This window comes from Ornithorhynchus anatinus, chromosome 2 (assembly GCF_004115215.2).
Source record: "Ornithorhynchus anatinus isolate Pmale09 chromosome 2, mOrnAna1.pri.v4, whole genome shotgun sequence".
Taxonomy (NCBI): domain Eukaryota; kingdom Metazoa; phylum Chordata; class Mammalia; order Monotremata; family Ornithorhynchidae; genus Ornithorhynchus; species Ornithorhynchus anatinus.
Window position 1 is genome coordinate 93,171,697 of NC_041729.1, and position 23,170 is coordinate 93,194,866.

Genomic DNA, 23,170 nt, shown 5'->3' on the forward strand with positions numbered 1-23,170 from the left:
AGGCCCTCTCTCGTAAGGACACACATGCACATTTCTGTATATTCAGATGTCATTACACCTGGCTAGGAACTTTTAATAGAGCTCCTGAAAAATGCTCACAGAAATTCTAGGCAATGCTGGTTTGTATTTGATCTACTTTTTCCAATATGTGCACGTGGATCAGGCTTGCAAAGCAACACCTTTCCATACCAGAAAGGACCAGCAAAACTCAGCCTGGTATTTCTGATGAAGAAGTAATAATAATAGTATTAGTATACTATATATACTATAACATATAGTATATATAGTATTAGTATACTATTATACTATAGTATACTATATTATTATAATTATCATATAATATATAATAGTATACAATTATGTTATAGTATACTATTAGTATTATTAGTATATTAGTATTAGTATACTATATATACTATAAAATGTAGTATATATAGTATTAGTAGTAGTGTACATATATATAGTATTAGTAAGCTCGTTCTGGACAGGGAACATGTATGCCAATTCTATTGCATTAGTTCAGTGCTCTCTGCACATAGTAAGCTCTCAATGAATATCACTGATTGACTGTAATAGTAGTTAAAGTAGTCTACTTACTATCCCTTTAGGCTGCTAGCTCATTGTGGGCAGGAGATGTGTCTTTTTATTGTTTTATTTTACTTTCCCAAGCACTTAGTACAGAGCTCTGGCACAACAAATGTTCAATAAATGTGACTGAATGAATAGTAGTTGCAGCAACAGTAATAGCAGTAATAAGTAGCAGGGATAATAAGTAATGTTACTACTAATATAATAATGTTACTTAAGTACCAATAATAGTGGTAATAAGTACGAGTAGAGAAGCAGTGTGGCTCAGTGGAAAGAGCCCGGGCTTGAGAGTCAGAGGTCATGGGTTCTAATTCCGGCCCTGCTGTTTGTCGACTGTGTGACTTTGGGCAAGTCACTTCACTTCTCTGTGCCTTAGTTACCTCATCTGGAAAATGGGGATCAAGAGTGTGAGCCCCATGTGGAACAACCTGATCACCTTGTATCCTCCCCAGCACTTAGAACAGTGCTTAGCACATAGTAAGCACTTAAATGCCATCATTATTATTACTAAGTAGTAGTAGCATTTATTGAGCACCCATTTGGTGTAGTGCACTGTACTAGGTGCTTGGGAATAGGATCCTGTTCAATTTATTCTCTGCAGCTCTGCCACTTGTCAGCTGTGTGACTTTGGGCAAGTCACTTCACTTCTCTGTGCCTCAGTTGCCTCATCTGTCAAATGGGGATTAAGACTGTGAGCCCCATGTCGGACAGGGACTGTGTCCAACCTGATTAGCCTGTGTCCACTCCAGCACCTAGTACAGTGCCTGACACATTTTAAGTATTTTAAATACTGTAAAAACACACACACAAAAACCAAACAAAACCAAGAAAAAATTAGCCAGGAGTGGTCCAAGAAGATTATCCTGAAAGTTGTGCTTACTTGTCGGTTATTGCCTTGGGTGGTCATTAGACAAATACCAGCAGTTTTCAATACACACTATCCAGGTTGAAAGAATTCCTTAAGGAAAATCCCTAAATGATCTTTAAAGTCTCCTAACCAAATAAAGTTGAACTCATCCAAACCCAGGTGACAAATATGTATTTACACTTTTACATGATTCCACTGATGGAATGGCATGTAAAATTCTGAAAATTCAGAGTACTTTTAAAAGTGATTTCAGGGATTTCTTTCATTTAGTTGGGACTTTTGCAACTAAAGTAATATTGAAATATAGATAATAATGTTTGCTATGCCCCTGGTGCCTAGAACTGGGAATAAGGTCAGTTTATTCCACTCTGAAGGAATGCAGGCTTTCACAGTTGTGAAATCAGGTTAGGAGAGACCTACTTCAAGGCTATTTCTGCTGCAGGGATGATGACAGTGATAATAATAATAATGATTAAAGGTTTTCGTTAAGCACTTTCTCTGTGCAAAGGTCTGTACTAAGCTCTAGGGTAGATATAATTTTATTTACATTAAAGTCTGTTTCCCCTTCTAAACTGTAAGCTTGTTGTGGGCAGGGAATATGTCTGTTTATTGTTGCATGGTACTGTACCAAGCTCTTAGTGCAGTGTTCTATATACAGAAAGCACTCAATAAATATGATTGACTGACAGACTGATTGATATAACACAGGCAGATCAGACACTGTTTCTGGCCCACTTGGGGCTCATAGTCTAAGGGAAAGAGAAAACAGTTATTTAATTTTCATTTCACAAGTGAGGAGAATAAGGCATAGAGCAGTGAAGTGACTTACCTAAAGACATAAAGCAAGTAAGCGACAGAGTTGGGGTTATATCAGATCTCCTGACTCCCAGTCCTATGTCCTTTCAGCTAAGCCATGCTGCTGCTCTACAGAAGGTTAGTAGCCTGATGTGGTTATAAAGGTCTTCTAGACTGTAAACCCGCTGTGGGCAGGGATTGTCTACATTTATTGCTGAATTGTACTTTCCAAGCACTTAGTACAGGGCTCTGCACACAGTAAGCACTCAATAAATATGAATTAATGAATGAATATATCTCATCACATCCATATACATGTGTGCATGGAATTAATTCCTGAGCAATTCCATCTCTATCAGAAAGCAAAAGCAAACTCAGCAGAGTGTGGTTTTGAACAGTGTATCAATCAAATGACCAAGGGTAATCATTGAGACTTATGGTTTGAAGACACTGTGCTAAGTGCCCTAGGAAAGTACAATAGAAAAATTATACACATTCAGTAGTATTTATTGAGCGCTTACTATGTGCAGAGCACTGTACTAAGCGCTTGGGATGAACAAGTCGGCAACAGATAGAGACAGTCCCTGCCGTTTGACGGGCTTACAGTCTAATCGGGGGAGACGGACAGACAAGAACAATGGCAATAAACAGCGTCAAGGGGAAGAACATCTCGTAAAAACAATGGCAACTGAATAGAATCGAGGCGATGTACAATTCATTAACAAAATAAATAGGGTAACGAAAATATATACAGTTGAGCGGACGAGTACAGTGCTGTGGGGATGGGAAGGGAGAGGTGGAGGAGCAGAGGGAAAAGGGGAAAATGAGGCTTTAGCTGCGGAGAGGTAAAGGGGGGATGGCAGAGGGAGTAGAGGGGGAAGAGGAGCTCAGTCTGGGAACGCCTCTTGGAGGAGGTGATTTTTAAGTAGGGTTTTGAAGAGGGAAAGAGAATCAGTTTGGCGGAGGTGAGGAGGGAGGGCGTTCCAGGACCGCGGGAGGACGTGACCCGGGGGTCGACGGCGGGATAGGCGAGACCGAGGGACGGTGAGGAGGTGGGCGGCAGAGGAGCGGAGCGTGCGGGGTGGGCGGTAGAAAGAGAGAAGGGAGGAGAGGTAGGAAGGGGCAAGGTGATGGAGAGCCTTGAAGCCTAGAGTGAGGAGTTTTTGTTTGGAGCGGAGGTCGATAGGCAACCACTGGAGTTGTTTAAGAAGGGGAGTGACATGCCCAGATCGTTTCTGCAGGAAGATGAGCCGGGCAGCGGAGTGAAGAATAGACCGGAGCGGGGCGAGAGAGGAGGAAGGGAGGTCAGAGAGAAGGCTGACACGGTAGTCTAGCCGGGATATAACGAGAGCCTGTAACAGTAAGGTAGCCGTTTGGGTGGAGAGGAAAGGGCGGATCTTGGCGATATTGTAGAGGTGAAACCGGCAGGTCTTGGTAACGGATAGGATGTGTGGGGTGAACGAGAGGGACGAGTCAAGGATGACACCGAGATTGCGGGCCTGAGGGATGGGAAGGATGGTCGTGCCATCCACGGTGATAGAGAAGTCTGGGAGAGGACCGGGTTTGGGAGGGAAGATGAGGAGCTCAGTCTTGCTCATGTTGAGTTTTAGGTGGCGGGCCAACATCCAGGTGGAGACATCCTGGAGGCAGGAGGAGATGCGAGCCTGAAGGGAGGGGGAGAGGACGGGGCGGAGATGTAGATCTGCGTGTCATCTGCGTAGAGATGGTAGTCAAAGCCGTGAGAGCAGATGAGTTCACCGAGGGAGTGGGTGTAAATGGAGAACAGATGAGGGTGAAGAGGGGGTTTGGTGGGGGGAAGAGTAGGGGGAGGGGGAAGAGGGGTAGCGCTGGTAAAGTGGGGTTCTAGGGCAGGAGAGGGGAGGGTGGGAGGGGACAGAGGAGAGAGCGGGAAAGATCTGAGCGAGAGAGGGGAAGGGGAAGGGGAGATACACAGTCTCTAGCCCCAAGGAGCTTATAGACAGAAAAGGGAGAGAGACATTAAAATTAATGGGAATGTACAAAAATGCTGTGGGTTTGGGGCTGGGGTGAATATCTGAGTGTTTGAGGGGTACAGACTCAGGTGCACAGGCAGAATAGAAGGAAAGGCATAGACAGGGAAGTGAGGGCTGAGTCAGGGAAGGTTTCCATCTAGGGATGTACAATTCCATCCTGACCTCTGGAAACTTCCCTACCAGAAAGATAGGGACCACCAAAGAGAGATAGAACAGAGTACAACAAACAGAAAGTAAAAACAAAGAAAAGAGTTGAAAGAAATAAGAGCAGATGGGATTCCTGCCTACACAAGGTTGTGTAGCATCAACTCTCTGGACAGTACTCCCCATGAGATAACATTACAAAGGAATGTAGAACTCACTTCCTGTGAACCAGTAGGACGTGTCAAACCTTTTCTTCATGAGCCACAAGTGGCTGGTAGAGCAGGTGCAGATACGCAGGCCAATATAATGGTGGTTAAATATTCTGTGCAACTCCAACTCTTCCTCCTATTCCCTGCAGGGCATATCATCATGGTATCTTGTGGGGTGTATGCCTGCTAAGATCTCTTCCATGCTGTACTCATACTAGATCTTAAAACACCATCACCCCTTCCCTAGATTCTTGGAGCATGGGTTGAAGATGCCTCTCTTGAAGAATGGCTGGATTTAGGAGGTGTTGCATGTGAGAGGGCACTCAGTTTGACTGCCCCATCCTGCTCCACAATCCCAGGACTTTAAATCGTGGAAGGATACACTATAACTACTACTATTGCTACTAGTAACAGTGAAATAATAGTGATATTTGCCAAACACTGTACATAACATTGGGATAAAAGATAAGTATCTTGTCCCTCATGGAACTCAAATTCTAACTAGGAGGAAGCACAGGTATTGAGTCCCCATTTTGCAGATGAGGGAACTGAGGCACAGAGAAGTTAAGTAACTTGCCCAAGGACACAGCACAGGTAAGTGGTAGAAATGGGATTAGATGTCAGGTCCTCTGACTCCCAGGCCCATGCTCTTTCTGCTGAGACATACTATTTTCCTATATGTGGGTATGTAGTTTTAGGTAGGACTCATCCTAACTGCCCCTTTTGTACTCCATTTCTCTAAATGCTCTGAGCCCCAGAGAACGCCTTTGAACCACAATGGAAGCCCTCCAGACCAATCCATCAATGATATTTTTTGAGCTATTAGTGTGTGCAGAGCACCATATTAAGCACTTATTGCTATACTATAGACCAGAGCCAGGTTGGTGTTGGTGGCTTTGGGTTGGCTCACACTCTGGGCCTTGGCAACCCAAGACCAACTTTAGGGTTTGAAGATTCAGGCTGTCAGATGGAATGAAGAGCCACAGAGCTTTAGTTTGATACTCTGGTTTCTAAATTATTTTTCCTCTTTCTCTTTCCTTCTCCTCCCACCCCAGATGGCCACAAAGTGATGGACTTCTCTCTCCTTAGGGAGTAATAATAATAATTATAGTATTAAGCGCTTACTATGTGCCAGGCACTGTTCTAAGCACTGGGGTAGATACAAGGTAATTGTGTTGGACATGGTTGCTGTCCCACATGGGGCTTACAGTCTTAATCCCCATTTTACAGACGTGGAAACTGAAGCACAGAGAAGTTAAGTGATATGCCCAAGGTCACACAACAGATGAGTGGCAGAATCAGGTTTAGAACCCATAACCTTCTGACTTCCAGGTCTTTGCTCTATCTATTAAGCCATGCTGCCTCTCTGATAGAAAGATAACGGTCATCTCCTGTCCCAGTCTTCCCTCACATAATTCTTGCATGAGTCAAAAACTCTAGTGTTTCAGTACAAATACCAGAAGACAGCAAACGGAGAAATTCTAGAATCAAGTTCATCTCTGTCCTGGGTAGGATCTTCGGTAGGTGTACAGAAATACTACTGGCCCATAATAATTTAAAAGCAGTGTGGCTCAGTGGAAGGAGCGTGGGCTTTGGAGTCAGAGGTCATGGGTTCTAATCCCGGCTCTGCCGCTGGTCAGCTGTGTGACCTTGGGCAAGTCACTTTATTTCTCTGTGCCTCAGTTACCTCATCTGTCAAATGGGAATTAAAACTGTGAGCCCCACGTGGGACAACCTTCTCACCTTGTATCCCCCAGTGCTTAGAACAGTGCTTTGCACATAGTAAGTGCTTAACAAATACCACAATTTATTTTATTTTATTTGATTTGCAAGCCTATGTTAAATGAGTTTGTCACCAATGAATCAAGTTTGCATTGAAATGACTGCATAATGGCACAGCATCTGTGTTGCACTATGGAAATGCCGGTGCTGATTGCATTACTGAAATACCAGTGCCTAAATGTCATTAGTGCAAGAGAAAAACTATTTGGAAAATTGTAGACATCTAACAGATTCATATTGCGGATACATTTTCCCTCTCCCTGCCTCACTCTCTCTCTCTTCGGAATTGCTTAGAAGAGCGCATAACATAGCAGCAGTATCACTTCCCTTAAGCCAGGTCAAACTGATTCATGTTGGATGTATCATGTGGATGAAGGGGATCTCTAATGAAGTGGCTGAAACACATTGCAAAAACATTCTCAGGTACCTAATAAAAATATTCAGTGTATAGGCAATTGATCCTTTCAGCTTCCTCTGCTACAGGGAATTGGAGTATCATATAACATGGATTTCCTTGAGTGCTTTTTTCTGTAACAGAACTTTTCTTTGTAAAATTCCAACCTTTAAATTGTCAGTGGTAAAGAAATAAACTATTTTCAATTTGCTCTAGTTTCACCAGATTTCTCCAAGGCAGTCACACTAGTTTCAACTCATCTTCCCCGCAAAAATATAGTATGTAGCCACTGCACTACTTTGGGCTAGTGCCTTGCTTCACACTGGGCTAGGGAACCTTCAGAGCATTTGCGTGGATATGATAAAGTCTTGGCACATCCTTGCTCTGAGCAGTGAACAGGTGGGCAGTCTCAAGTCGCTGGGGGAATGCAGAGATTCTTCGATTAAAAAATGATTTGGAAGAACAATGTACTGCTGTTGGTTTACCTTCTAAGTTACTTTGCCTTTCCAAATGCAACTGGGTTATACACTTAAATGTTTCAAAACTGCAGAAAATCCCAGTAGTGATGACTGAGATCTGTGGCAAGAGGAACTTCAAGTGAGTTCCACCTGGAAGAAAATAAATAAAACATCCCTTGAGCATCTGAGCAGCCCACATCAGTGATAGGTGAGCCACATCAAATCGTCGTCAGCAGCCTGTGAACAACACCAGAACCACATCAGTGAAGTGGATCCCATGCAGATCCCATTGTCAAAGAGGACTGCTTCATGATAACAGGCCAGTCACACCAGCTACACCCCAATACTTGGGAATCACAGCAGGGCAGCTGAGCTATGCAGTTGAATTTGCCCCCTCCCTTTCCCCAGCATCTGTCCCCTCTCTTGGAAAGAGAAGTGACTGAACTCTGACATTATAGTTCATTGTGGTAAGATTTGGAGATTTGTAAATCGGTCAGAACATTTAGTGTTCCACAGACAGACACTCTGAACGATTAGTGACCCTGAAAAAGAATTTAGAGACCCTTACCAGACCCACCCAAACCCTGGGAAAACATGTAGCTGGTGAGTTTATTTATTAGCATATCCAGGGCCAGATTAGCACCTCTATGAGTACTAGGGTTAACTGATTGTGTAGGCTCATTGCCCAGGGTTTCACATGTCAATATGATGTCATACTGGCTTTGAGCTGATTTTACCTTGATCTTGCCCCCATCCCAAAGTCATCCCTAGGCTGTAATCAGTCAATCGTATTTATTTAGTACTTCCTGTTTGCAGACCACTGAACTAAGTGCTTGGGAGACTACAATATAACAGAGTAACGGACACATTCCCTGTCCACAGTGAGCTTACCATCTAGAAGGGGAAACTGATATTAATATAAATAAAATTACAGATATGTAGATAAGTGCTATGGGGCTTGTGGCGGGGAGGGAGGTCGGGGGGTTATGAATATAAGGAGTAAATCAAGGTGACACAAAAGAGAATGGAAGAAGAAGAAAGGAGGGCTTAGAGAAGGCCTCTTGGAGGAGATGGCCTTCAATAAGGCTTTGAAGGTAGGGAGAGTAATTGTGTGTCAGATATGAAGAGGGAGGGTGTTTCAGGCCAGAGGCAGGGCATGCACAAAAGGTCAGCAGTGAGTGAGATAAACAAATTCTCTCTCTCTCTCTTTCCCCCTCCCTCCCTCTCCCTCTTCCTCCTTGGGGACTAGATTCTGGCCCAGGTGAGTGTGGGAATGTGTCAGCCTTCTTGATGACTTCCCAGCTTCCTGTCTTTCCCCACTCCAGTCCATATTTCACTCTGCTGTCCAGATCATTTTTCCACAGAAAAGTTCAGGACATGTTTCCCCACTTCTCAAAAAATTCCTGTGGTTACCTATCCACCTCTGCATCCAAAAAAACTCCTCAACCATGGCTTCAAAGCACTCAATCACCTTGCCATTTCCTACCTCACCTTGCTACTCTTCTACTACAACCCAGGCTGCACACTTTGCACCTCTAATGTTAACCTTCTCACTGAGCCTTGTTCCTTACCTTGCTACTCTTCTAGTACAACCAGGCCACACACTTTGCTCCTCTAATGCTAACCTTCTCACTGAGCCTTGATCTTGTCTATTTTGCTGTTGATCCCTTGCTTATAGCCTGCCTCTGGCCTGGAATGGCCTCCCTTCTCAAATATGACAGACATTTTCTCCACCTTCCGAGCCTTATTGAATGCACATCTCCTCTAATAGGACTTCCCTGAATAAGCCCCCTTTCCTCTTCTCCCACTCCCTGCTGCGTAACACTGACTTACTCTCTTAGTTCTTCCCCACGTCCATCCCTCTAGCACTTAGGTATGTACCTGTAATTTATTTATATTAAAGTCTATGTCCCCCACCTCTAGACCATAAGCTCTTTGTGGGCAGAGAATGTGTCTGTTTATTGTTCTATTGTATGCTTCCAGGTGCATAGTACAGTGTTCTGCACATGGTAAGTGCTAAATAAGTATGACTGAATAAATGAACAAATTCTGAACATACTCAGGGACCATTCACTAGACTGTGGGCCTTTGAGTTATGCACAAGCCAGAATCCCCCCCATCCTTATCCAGGTTCCCCTGCCCTATGCTCCCAACCCAGCTGAGCTGATCAGCTCTGAGTGATGCAGGTAATAATAATAACAACTGTGGTATTTGTTAAGGACTTACTAGGTGCTGGGCACTGTATTAAGCACTAGGAAGCATACAAGCAAATTGGGTTGGACACAGGCCCTGTCCCACATGAGGCTTGCAGTCTTAATCCCCATTTTACAGAGAAGATGATTGAGGCTCTGAGAAGTGAAGTGACCTGCCCAAGGTCACACAGCAGACAAGTGGCAGAGCCAGAATTAGAGCCCAGGTCCTTCTCTACACACATTTATTTATTCATTCAATCAATCATATTTATTGAGTGCTTACTGTGGGCAGAGCACTGTCCTAAGCACTTGGGAGGGTACAGTACAGAAATAGAGACAATCCCTGCCCACAATGAACTCACAGTCTAGAGAGGGGGACTACAATACAAGTAAACAGACATCAGTATAAAGAAATACAATTACAGATATATACTTAAGTGCTGTAGGGCAGGGAAAGGGGAGAAGAGCAAAGGGAGTGAGTCAGGGTGACACAGAAGGGAGAGGGAGATGAGGAAAAGTGGAGCTCAGTCTGGGAACACACACAAACACAAAACTCTATCCACTAGGCCATGCTGCTTGTTGTGGATGTACCCTGGCCGAGGTTCTCCTGATCTGGGTTGGGCAGGGTTGCAGTTCCCACATGTCTGGAGGCTGGACTTCCCTGTTGGCTGAGAATTATGGCTCCTGTAGAGCTGGGGACAATAGCTCCCTTGTGACCTGGACCCCTGCTCCCTTATCCCAGGGTCTAAGCCTGCAGCTCTAAAGCCTTTATATCAATCCCATGCTGAGAATACCCATCTCTGCCCTCTGGTTTGTTATATTGTACTCTCCCAACTGCTTAAAACAGTGCTCTGCACACAGTAAGCACTCAATAAATATGATTGACTGACTGCCTGACTCTGATTCTAATTCTCTTTTCTCACTCTCTATTTCTGTTTTTTCCCTCTTCCAATTTATCTATCTTTGTCTCTGTGTCTCTTCTCTAGCTCTTCCCCTAACCCTTGATAGTTTCTGCTCCCTTTCTGCCAAATGTTTTTGTTATCTAGGATATGGATCAGCGGTGGTGGGTGGAGGAAAAGAGAACAATTGACAAATTACAAAGTTAAGAGTTTTAGCAATGGCATTTGAATTATAAATCATTAGACTAGATTGTTCCCCTAAACCATGTTCAAATTCTATACAAATACAAGTTGGGGCCCTCGTGTCTATTTCGTATGCCAGAATTTGAACCCAAGGAAAATCAGAATGGTGACTACCAGTTTAGAAGAAATGTTTCCAGAAATCCAGTATGAAAGATAGAGATGGTATTAATGAAATTGGTCTTTTCTTGCTATTGGCAAATAATTCCCTAACAATATTTTCCTTAAGGTATAAGGTGTATTTTGGATCACCTCTCAGGGTTGTACTTGGAGAGCTTCCAGTACTCTACCGGTATCGGCTACAGGAGGGAGAGTCAAGCAGAAGCCTAACCATTGTATTCCTAGATTGGCCATTGAGTGGAAGGCAATCTGCTACAAGTCAAAACTCACCTGTGCTGGGCAGCAGCGGCATGGGAGAATCTCGAGGGGGGAGACTCAAGGTTACTGAGCTGAAGGCAGAAATGGTAAACCACTGACATTTTTACCAGGAAAACTCTATAGATACGCTACCAAAATGTTTGCAGATGGCGAGTGGGGTGTTCCAGGAGAGATGTGTCCATCATGTCGCTATGGGTCAGAAATGACTCGACAGCATAAGACAAGATATTTTGGGTATTCTAGTTTGCTTGTGATTTTTGGGGGAACAGCTTTGAGACAGTTTATATTGGGCACCTCGGTCAATCAATATTTAATATCAATATCATCATCATCACTCATCCTTGTTCCATCACAACCATTACCATCACCATTGCCATCCTCTTTGTATGTTATATCTAAAAGGATATTTGGTAGCTAACTGAATTAACCATCCTGGATCCTGTGCATTACAACCCAGCCCACAAACTTCATTCCTCTATCACCAACTTACTCACTGCCTTAATCATCAATCCCTAGCTCACATCCTCCCTCCCACCCAAAACTGTCTCCCCTTACATATCTGACAGACCAGCACCCTATCCACTTCCAAAGACCTACTGAAATTATATGACCTCTAGAAAACCTTTCCAAACTAAGGTCTAATGTCCCCATGCTATTTTCCCCCCATACTGCCTCCGGTGACTTAAGTCCCACCCCAAAACTCTTCTGTTCTGCTCCCCACAGCATTTAATCAATCAAGCAAACAGTTAATCTCATTTATTGAGCAATGACTGTGTGCCAAGCACTGAGCTAAGAGCTTAGGAGAGTACAAGGCAATAATGTTAGTAGATGAGATGCCACAAGGAGCTTGAAGATTGGAGGGGGAGATAGATAGTAAACTAAATTGCAGAGGGGAAGTGGCAGAGTATAAAACTATGTACACTAGTGGTATGGGACTGAGGGTAGGGTGAAGTGTTTAGTACAGTGCTCTGCACACAGTAAGCACTCAATAAATATAAGCACTCAAAGTGCTCAAGGGGTACAGACAGACCAAAGTGCATAGACAACACAAAAGGGAGGGCAAATAGGGATAATGAGGGTTTAGTCAGGGAGAGCTTCTTGGAGATGTGATTTTAGTAGGGCTTTGAAGAAAAGGAGAGTAATGGACTGACAGATATGAAGAGAGAAGGGGTCCCAGGCTACAGAGACATGGGCAAAGGGCTGGCAGCAAGACAGATAACATTTAGGCACGGCGAGTAGGTTGGCACTAGAGGAGTGAAGTGTTCACACTGGGTTGGAGGAAGAGATCAGGGAAGAATTTTAGAAGAAAGAGCTGATTTAGTGCCCTAAAACCAGTTATAAGGAGTTTCTGTTTGATATGGCCATGGATAGGCAAACATTGCAGGCTTTTGAAGAATGGGGAGATAGGGACTGAACTTTTTTCAGAAAAATGATCCAGGCAGCAGAGTAAAATATGGTTTGGAGAGGGGAGAGACAGGAAGCAGTAAGAAGACTGATGTAGTGGTCACTGAGGGATTCAAGAAGTGCTTGGATAGATTGGTAGCAGTTTGGCTGGAGAGGAAGGGACAGATTATTAAAACAGGATGTGGAGACAGAATTAATATGTGGGTTTAATGAGAGAGATGAATTGAGAACAATGCCAAGGTTACAGGCTTGTGAGAGGGTAGATGGTGGTGTTGCCTACAGTCACTGGGAAGTCTGGGAGAGGATTGTGTTTGGGTGAGAAGATGATGAGTTCTATTTTGGACATGTTGAATTTGAGGTGTTAGTGGGACATCCCAGTAGAGGTGTCCTGAAGGCAGGAGGAAATGTGAGACTGCAGAGGAGAGAAGTCAGGGCTGGAGATGTAAATTTGGAAATCTATGTAGAGATGGTAATCAAAGCTCTGGGAGCTAATGAGTTCTCATGGGGATAGGACAAAGATGGAGAATAGAAGAGGACCCAAAGATGAGATTAGGGGACTTCCAAATTTGGGAGGTGGGATATCAGAGGATCTAGTGAGAGACATTGGTCACTGGTCACCTTAGAGAGAGCTGTTTCCATAGAGTAAAGGGGGCAGAGGCTAGATTGTCTATCTTTGTACTTAGTTTCTTCCCTTACCTATAATTTGTTTTAATGTCTGTCTCTCCCACAAGCTCCTTGAGGGTAGGAATTGTTTACCAACTGTACATTTTCAAGTTTATTAGTACAGTGCACTGCACAGAATAAGTACTTAATAAATACCATTGACTGATTGATTACCATTTAATAGTAGCTACTACAGTTCATGTTGATGGAGCACAAGGAATCAAACACAGAGAAAAGGTATCTTCAGAGGATTTAGAGTCTAAAGGAAATCACCTCTTATTACCAAGGGCAAATCAATCAGTCAACATGTCCTCACTTCAGACCACCAGGTTTACAGGCTCCTTTCCACTGCCTCCCAGTGGGTGATAGTTCCTTCTTCAATGCTTTGTTCAGCCTGTTTTTCAATGGCTCTAGTGATGGGGTGCTCACCACTTCCTTTGGTGGAGATTCCATGGTCTGTTAGATCTCATCAATAGGAAGTTTATCCTCATGTGGTTCTTGAGTTTTTTGCTAGACATTTTTGAGGTCTTAAAGTAGTCCAAGGATCACTGATGTGGTCCGCCTGCATTTTATGGGAGTTATTCCATTTATTTTTATTTAGGGAGGAACCTGCTTGGAATGTCTGTCACCAGAGAGCACAGCATTTTTGTGATGCTTATTTATTGAATGCTGATAGGGCTCACAGAAGGTTGGGCGTCTAGCTGAGACCCAGCCCTTCAAAGGTCACTAGTGGGGAAGAGAAAAAGCAAGGTTCTGACTTAAAGTTTGGCAGGATAGTAAGTGGGGCAACAGTGGGAAGGGGACTACAGGTGCGGAATAAATACTATGGGTCTATAAACAACACACCTCAACATTTAGAAGGAGAGATTAGCACTGCTGTTTGATTGGAAAAGTTATAAGTGGAACAAAAAAAGAGGGCAAATCCAAAAGGGAAACATGATCAAGAGAACAGGTGGGAATAAAAATAGAAGCCATGATAATAATAAAAAAAAAAAAAGGAAAGATTTTAAGAGGGGAAGATGAACACAGAGCAGAAAAGACATTCCAAATATGTATGAAGGTATAGGTAGGTGGGACGTGGTGGCTGGATGAATGAGAACTGGATCATTTGTTATTAAAGAAGGGAGGAACACCGTGTGGGGCACTAGTAATTCTAAATTTCAGAAATTTTTTAGAAGCAATTTTTTCCCCCAAATCCTAGAAAACCTGTTGATTGTCAGCTCCTTATGAGCAGGGAACATTACTGCTAATTCTGTTGTAATTCTAAGCACTCTCCCAAGTGCTTAGAACAGTGCTCTGCACAGAGTAAGTGCTCAATAAACAGCACTGATTGGTTGCTCAAATAACTTTATCTTCCTCCAAAGGTATGCCGCTCACAACACAGAGGCTCCAAATGTAAATACTAGACTTCTTTCCATCATTGCTTGATGTTCTTGTTTATTCAAAGTGTTTATTTGGCTGTCTTTATCCAACACCACCGCCCCCCAAAAAAGAGCTCAGCCAAATTTACCTCTATTGCTTTGGAGGTGACATATACAACTGAATGAATGAAATTTGATTTTCTTTTAACTGTGTGGTTGTGCTGCTGCCCAGGGCTCACCTGCTCTCTCCAGGTGAGTCTTGTGCTTCTAGAACTGAAGGAGCAGTGTTTTCTCAGTTAGGTCAATAATGGCACCATCCTCCCTCCCTCAAAAGCCTGTAACCTCAGTTTCATCCTCCATTCCTCTGCCTTTCAGCTTTCCTCATCAATTCAATCCCACTTCTGTCCCCTCACTGAGAGTTTCCCCAACATGAAAGCCTCTCCCTTCCCAAATTCAACAGACTACAGCTATCCCCAAGTTGAATACCTTCCTAAAATCCAACTTTCTCCAAAAAACCTTTCCAGATTAAATCCAGCACCCTAAACTGTACAGACCCACCAGCCTGCATTTATGGTATTTGAGCACATATGTGCTGAGCACTGTACTAAATGCTGGGGGAAATACTAATTCAACAGAGATGGTAGATGTGATCTCTGTCCACAAGCAGCTTACATTAGTACAGTACTTTGCACACAGTAAGCAATCAATAAATACAATTGAATGAATGAATTCTACAGGAGGAGCTTACAGTCTATAGAGTACCACTTTCATTATTCATATAAATATATACATATATTCAACTGTGCATTTAATGATTTATTTTTAATCTTTATTTATATGTTTGTCTCTCCCATTAGAGTATAAACTTCTTGCAGGCAGAGAATTTCATTTCTTCATTCTGTACTTCCCAAGTGCCTAATACAGTGCTCCACAAATATCAAGGCTGGAATTACTTAAATACCCTCTGTTTCCAGGCAACTGCTTATTATCACTGAGGAAAATTGGAAGAGAAACAGATGATCTTCAAGTCCACTCACGGAAAAGGAAATGAGAGGGAGCATGAGTACTAAGAACTCCTTGAAATGTTAAATTTATAAAATCAGATACTGCCAAATCAGTTGAGAAAACATGGTTATTTGGATTTTCCATTCAAGGTGTGTGTGTATGTGTGTGTGTTGGAAGAGAGAGGTTGATTCTAGAAATAACATTTAAACCTGGCAGGAGCTAAAGTTTATTCATTCATTCATTCATATTTATTGAGCGCTTACAGTGTGCAAAGCACTATACTAAGTGCTTGGGAAGTACAATTCAACAACAGAGAGAGACAATCCCTACCTAACAACGGGGTCAAAGTCTAGAAGGGGGAGACAGACAACAAAACAAGTAGACAGGCATCACTAACATCAAAATAGATGAAATAGAACCATAGATAAATGCACATCATTAATAAAATGAATAAAGCAATAAATATGTACAAATAAATACAAGTGCTGTGGGGAGGGGAAGGGGGTATATAGCAGAGGGAGGAAGCAGAGGCAATGGGGAGGGGAGGAGGAGCAGAGGCAAAGGGAGGGCTCAGTCTGGGAAGGCCTCCTGGAGGAGGTGAGCTCTCAGTAGGGCTTTGAAGAGGGTAAGAGTGCTAGTTTGGCAGATGTGAGGAGGGAGGGCATTCCAGGGCAGTGGTAGGACTTGTGCCCGAGGTTGACGGGGATAGGCGTGAACGGGGGACGGTAAAGAGGTGAGCGGCAGAGGAGCGGAGTGTGCGGGGTGAGCAGTAGAAAGAGAGAAGGGAGGAGAGGTAGGAGGGGGCCAGGTGATGGAGAGCTTTGAAACCAAGAGTGAGGAGTTTTTGCTTCATGTGAAGGTAGATAGGCAACCACTGGAGATTTTCTGCAGAAAGATAATCCAGGCAGTGGAATGAAGTACAGATTGAAGCGGGGAGAGACAGGAAAATGAGAGATCAGAAAGGAGGCTGAGGCAGTAGTCTAGTCAGGATATTATGAGAGTTAAATTTTGATGCTTAGTGCACCATACATTTTCAAGACACTTAAGTCTTAATTTATAAATAGAAAACCTTAAGAGAAGTCATGTCAGATCAGGCTAATGATCTACCCGCATCCAACAGCAACAACAGAATGAGTGAAGAAATTAAGTGATGGTTACCTTCTGTGACTCCATCCTAAATTTGAGATACCCCCTCTATTATCACATTCCTCTCCCACCCCACCCCTTGTCCTTAATTTTCCTTCCAGTAACTCAGTATGGATCTCTCATCTTTTCAGACTTCTCATGAACCTCTGAGATGGGTACTATGAAAATGTGGGCAAAGTTTGGAGTCATCAAAACTTCTGGGGTTTGCCAATCCTAGGCATTTTCCATTAATTCAGCATTTACAACAGAAAAGTCCTATAGTGTGGGAAGCTTGAATGTAAGCAACAGTTTAGCTCATGACATAGCTGTGTCCCACATTCTTGAGTGCATTTCTCAAGTTCAAACTTTTTTCAGTCAAACAATCAATGGTGTCTGTTGAGTGCTTACTGTGTGCAGAGTATTATACTAAGCTCTTGGGAAAGCACAATATGTCAGAGTTGGTAGACACATTCCATGACCAGCTGGAGTTTACAGTCTAGAGAAGGAACTTCCATTCTAGAGAAGGATCTTAGAGTCTAGAGGAAGAGTTTACAGTCTGGAGAAGGAGTTGACATTCTAGAGAAGTAGTTTACAGTCTAGAGGAGGAACTTTTTTTGAGACATCCTTTGCTTTGAAGTCACTTTTTTCTGATAATAATAATAATAATGTTGGTATTTGTTAAGCGCTTACTATGTACACAGCACTGTGATAAGTGCTGGGGTAGATACAGGATAATCAGATTGTCCCACGTGAGGCTCACAGTTAATCCCCATTTTACAGGTGAGGGAACTGGGGCCCAGAGAAGTTAAGTGACTTGCCCACAGTCACACAGCTGACAAGTGGCAGAGCCGGGATTCAAACCCAAGACCTCTGACTCCCAAACCTGGGCTCTTTCTACTGAGCCACACTGCTTCTCTTTTTTAAATAATGATGTTGGTATTTGTTAAGCGCTTACTATGTGCAAAGCAGTTCTTCGGTTGCTATCTGTGATCTGGTAATCTGCAGGTTGACCAGGGGGCTAAGGGGAAGTAAAAGGTTCCAAGTGAAGACCTGGAACATATAAACCAACTTCCCAGCTTGGGTAGTCAGTTTCTGAATCTGAGTGCTATCCTGCTAACCTACAGTGTCATCTTTCTTCTTCTTCTCTCTGACTCTCTTTCTGTCATTGTTTCTCTGCCTCTGACTTTCTCTCCCATGCTTCCCTTCTCTTAACTGCTCTTCTCTGGTCTAGACAACAATAATAATAACAATATTAATAACGGCAATAATGTGTTAAATGCTTACTATGTAACAATCACTGTTCTAAGCGCTGGGGTAGATACAAGTTTATCAGGTGAGATGTAGTCCCTGTCCCATAGGGGGCTCACAATCGAAATAAAAGATAAATGCTCAAAAAGCCAGAAGAAATTATATGCAAGTCTGTCGCCACTCAAGGAGGAGAGCAAGTTTGGGCTAATTAATTTGCAAATAATAAGCTGCTCTTGATTTAGCACCCTTGGTAGGATTTGATGGTGCTGCACATGACAGATTCAGTGCTATTCTTTGGATATGAGAAATTGATTAGAGGTGGTTCTTTTTTTCCCCTTAGAAATCAATTATGGGGATTTTTTTTTTTAAAGATTTCACAAACAATCTCTTGTCACTCAGATAATATTTCTTAATGGATGAGCGAGGGCAAGGAGGGGTATGGGTAGTGGATCTTGATGCAAATGTACTAGAACATTTCTTCAATACTGCAGTTAAACAATTGAGCAGGTGATTTCTATCTCCCTCTTTTCACCTTATCTCTTTTTTCTTTCTCTTCTCACACTGCCCTCTTTTCCACTCCTAATTATGTTTTCTCTCCATCTACCCCTTTCTCCCTCCCTCTCTTACTTTTCTTTCTCCCCTTCTTGTTCCTAGCTTTTCCTTCTTCTCCCTCTCTCACTATACCTCACTCTCAATTTTCAGGAGTCAAAAATACTGACCTTCAAAGCTCAACTTTGATGAACCTGTGATTCTCCATGCTGTTCCAGAGGGAATGACTGGCTTCTGAGTGCTTGTATAATCAATCAGGAGTATTTATTGAGCATTTACTATGTGCAAAAGGACTGCTCTAAGTGCTTGAGAGAGTACAGTACAACAGAATTAGCAGACATTGCCTGGCGAGACAGACATTATTTGAATAAATAATTTAAAGATATGTACATAAGTGATGTTGGGTTGGAGGTGGGGTGAATATCAAGTGTCTGAAGGTCACAGATTCAGCACTTAGAACAGTGTTTGTCACATAACAAGTGCTTATTAAATACCATCAAAATTATTATCCAGTGCATAAAGGTCACAGAAAGGAGAAGGAGCCGGGAAAAGTAGGGCTTAATCAGGAAAGGCCTCTTGGAGAAGATTTGATAGTGCACTTAATTTGGAAACAGACAATTTTAGGAAGGAATTTAGGAATTACATACCCGTTTATTTTATTTTTTTCATTTGTTTGCTTTCTTACTGCATCTGGACTATTCTGAGGTCAGATTAAGATTCCTGAGAGGCAGACTCCCTTGATAAACTGCCCTTGGTTATTCAGGGACCCATAATTTGAAAACAGGATGCCCAGATTTGGAAGGTAATCTAAAGTCACTGTTTATTTTAGATTAGATCCAATTGACTAAGGATGCTGCTCTTCAGAGATTTAAGGAAAGTGAGGAAGGAAAGGCATCAGAAATAATCCGATGATGAGTAGAAAGCAAGTACAGCTGCAAGGCAAGGGACTTGGTGAAGAGTTATGTTTCTGAAACTGAAAAAAGGAAGGAAGTGGTTTGGAGAGGAGTGGGTCAAGTGGATTAGAGGCAGGTCATGGAGACCTTCTGTATCCAGACAAATCTAAGATGCTTTTTTGCATACTCAGTTTGTCTTGGTGAAAGAACAAAGATATTACAAGAGTTCTCAAGGAGATCACCTCCACAGAAAGATTGAGAGTGATCTAGAGTAGAAGCCCACCTCTCTGCAATTTCCCTTAGCTAGCCCATAGTGAAGTTTGTGGTCAGGTAGTTAGTGCTTCTCTATGCATCCAGGTCAGAGAGTGGGCAGAGAGTGAGCAGTGATTACTAGCTAAAATTGCAGCCAAATTCAAACCCAGATTCTCAATGATAGACCAAAAAAACAAAACAAATGAAGTGGAAGGCTGATTCCCAACTCCTGGGCAGAAACTTTAAACATCAAGAGGCTTGATTTAGGACAAGCTAGAGGTGCTATGCGTCATCGTGGTAACAATCACAAATGGTAATGGAGAAGCAGTATGGTCTAATGGAAAATCCATCAAGCAAAAGCTTGGGCATAGGCTCCACCACTTGCCTTCTGTGTGTCCTTGGACAAATTGCTTAACTCCTCTGTGCCTCAATTTCCACATACATAAACTGGGGACTAAATACTTGTCCACCCTCCCCTTAAGCAGTGAGCCTCAAGAAGGACAGGAACTTTGTCAATATACTCTTATTGTATTTACCTCAGTGCTAATCACACGGTAAGTGCTTAACAAAATTACTACTGGTATTATTATTACTGTTGTAATTATTATACGGGGGCTGGATCAGGAAAATGAACCTTCATTAAAGATAGGGTCAGACCTGGATGGACAGAGTGTGAGGTGGATCCAAGTGAAGCAGCGTGGCTCAGTGGAAAGAGCATGGGCTTTGGAGTCAGGGCTCATGAGTTCGAATCCCAGCTCTGCCACTTGTCGGCTGTGTGACTGTGGGCAAGTCACTTAACTTCTCTGTGCCTCAGTTCCCTCATCTGTAAAATGGGGATTAAGACTGTGAGCCCCACGTGGGACAACCTGATTCCCCTATGTCTACCCCAGCGCTTAGAACAGTGCTCGGCACATAGTAAGCGCTTAACAAATACCAACATTATTATTATTATTAAGTGGAAAATACAGTAGTCTAGCCCAGAGCACTGTCAGTGGTTTAGTCCAGAGCATTAGACAAACATTCGCAGAATCTGATCCTGACTCACCTCTTTCTCACTCATTCACCTTCTCTCTTTTCCTTTCTCCTTACCTCTTCCTCTTCTCCACAAGATGCTTTCTAACTAGGAATATGATTTCCTCACAGATCTTCAATTTCATCTTTTTGAAACTGAGATGTAACAGACCTAGTGGATAGAGCATGGATCTGGGAGGACCTGGCTCCACCACTTGTCTGCTGGGTGGTCTCGTCCAAGCTCATTTAACTTTTCTGAAGCTCAGTTCCCCCATCTGTAAAATGGGGAGTAAGACTTTGAGCCCTCTATGAGACAGGGACTGCATCTAACCTGATTAGCTTTTATCCACCCCAGCACAGTGCAGTGTCTGGCACATAGTGCTTAACAAATAACATTTAAAAAATGGAAAATACTGAACAACTTTCAAGAAGTGTTGTGAGCTATGATTACCATAGGGACTTCAAAGTGGTATGTTCATATTCAAATTATGTAAATGTCATCAACATGTTGGTGCTGAAATGCAATTAAGAAAGTGATTTCTGAGAGCAAGAATAACACTGAGCTGCCTTTTGCAGGGTTTTGAACTGCTTGGAACCCAGTGAAATCACATTGCTTTAGTGCTCTCAAGAGGAAGCCTGGCTTGTGCAGGAGGCTTTAGGAAAAGTTGACTTCTGGAATTTTATTCCCCACAGAATGTCACAGAAGAAGCAATGTGTGGGCTCTGGAAATCAGTCAATCATATTTATTGAGTGCTTCCTGTGTGCAGAGCACTGTGGGCAAGAAGAATCATTAGAGACTGCTTCTGATTCTTCCTGGGAGATCTGGGTTGAGGTTCTGGGAGGAGGTTTGGGGACTGAGTGCAAAGATGAAGACAGAGGTAGATGAAGGGCCATACACCATGAAGTGAAGGGCTTAAAATCAGGAGATCTCTCATTTAGGTCTCAAACTAAATTACAGTTCTCAAAGAGTCAGTCTCTAAAATGACAACTGTGACCACTGACAAGTTGCTTTTGTAATCCTTTTCTCTGATTGCCTAAATACCCTGTTTTATTTCTACCATTTGCATGGCAAAATCCTTTTGGCTGTTTGTAGTTACTGTTTCACATGACATCTGTGGCTTGTTTCATTTTCCTACTTGTATATTTCTGTTTAAATATGTTCATGACAGCTTTACTGCCACAGAATGCACTTGTTTTGGCTAGCACTAGGAGATTTACGGAGGGTCTGTTTTTGGATAGGGAAGTCATTCTCTTTCAGAATACACTAGTTACTTCTGAATAGAAGGTTTGGAGATTGAACATTCCAATTTTCTGTGGAAAATAAATTTTGGAGATAACCTTGGATCACTGATTCATAGAATTGAGATGTGATGTTTGAGTAAGAATTATGATGTTTGAGTAAGAAGTAAAGAGTGAAAACTCATGAGAGTTACTACTTACCCACCTTCTTCTTTTAACACAGACTGGGAGTCAGGAGACCTGGGTTCAGTTCACAGATCCACCACTGCTGTACTATGTGACTCTGAGCAAGTCACAGCCTTTCCAGACTTTGGTTTCTTCATCTCTAAAAGCAGAAGAAGATAAATTATGATGAGTCCTATGTGGGATGGGAACTCCTGTTTCCAATCTGGAAGTCTTGTATCACCACAGATTAATGTAAGCATTTATTAAATACCAGGATTATATCATTTTAGCAGTCTAAAGAAATGGCATTCACTATTTTTTTAAAATGGTATTTAAGCACTTACCATGTGCCAGACACTGTACTAAGTACAAGGGTAGATAGAAGCTAATCAGGTTGGATGCAGTACCTGTTCCACATGGGGCTCATAGTCTTAATCCCCATTTTAAAGATGAGGTAACAATCACAGAGAAGTTAAGGAACCTGCCCAAGGTTACACAGCAGACAAACGGCAGAATTGCGGTTAGAACTCAGGTCCTTCTGACTCCCAGGCCTGGGCTCTATCCACTAGGCCATGCTACTCAAATGGCATTTTGACATCAGCTCCCACATTACTTATAAAACTTTTCCAACCATGGCTCTGCAGAATGCCTAGTTTATTGGCATGGGAAATTGGGAATAGCTCCCTACTGCCTTTAAACAAGAGCAATCTCCAGATGGATTTATGCATTTCTCCCAAGAAACATCTGCAGTTGTTGATTCCTTCAGTCTGCTGAAGATAGAGAATGTTCCTAGAAGCTATGCCCAACTGCAACCAGTCAGTGGGTGATTGAGGGTGCTATGGGACTTCTGTTCAGGCCTGCTCATCTCACCACTGTGAATGCTTCTTCCTTATTTTATTGGTATTTGTTAAGCACTTACTATATGCTAGGTACTGAACTGAGTGCTGATGTAGAGCCAAGACAATCAGGTAAAACACAGTCCCATCTCACAGTGGTCTCACAGTCTTAATCCCCATTTTGCAGATGAGGTAACTGAGGAACAGAGAAGTTAAGTGATTTGCCCAAGTTCACAAAGCAGACCAGTGGCAGAGCTGGGAATAGAACCCAAGTCCTTCTGACTTCCAGACCCTTCCAGTAAGCCATGGTGCTTCTTCCCTTCTGAAAATTTCCTCTTGCCTCTCAGCACAACCTCGTGACTTTTTCCCCCTCCCTGTTTCTCGTTAATGTGAGAAACTATAGGCAAACATCTAGCACAGCCATCTCTAGAGATCACAGCTGCTTGCAGTCATCCTTAAG

The 23,170-nt window shown here is 42.8% G+C and overlaps 1 long non-coding RNA gene across 1 annotated transcript in view; it reads right to left on the bottom strand.

The window, feature by feature from the left end:
- LOC114806061 overlaps nt 1–22,028 on the bottom strand; it is a 38,578-nt gene extending 16,550 nt beyond the window's left edge. The window contains exon 1 of the long non-coding RNA XR_003754177.2: nt 21,911–22,028. This is a non-coding gene — a long non-coding RNA (uncharacterized LOC114806061). The remainder of the gene's footprint in view (nt 1–21,910) is intronic.
- Nucleotides 22,029–23,170: the final 1,142 nt, after the last annotated feature.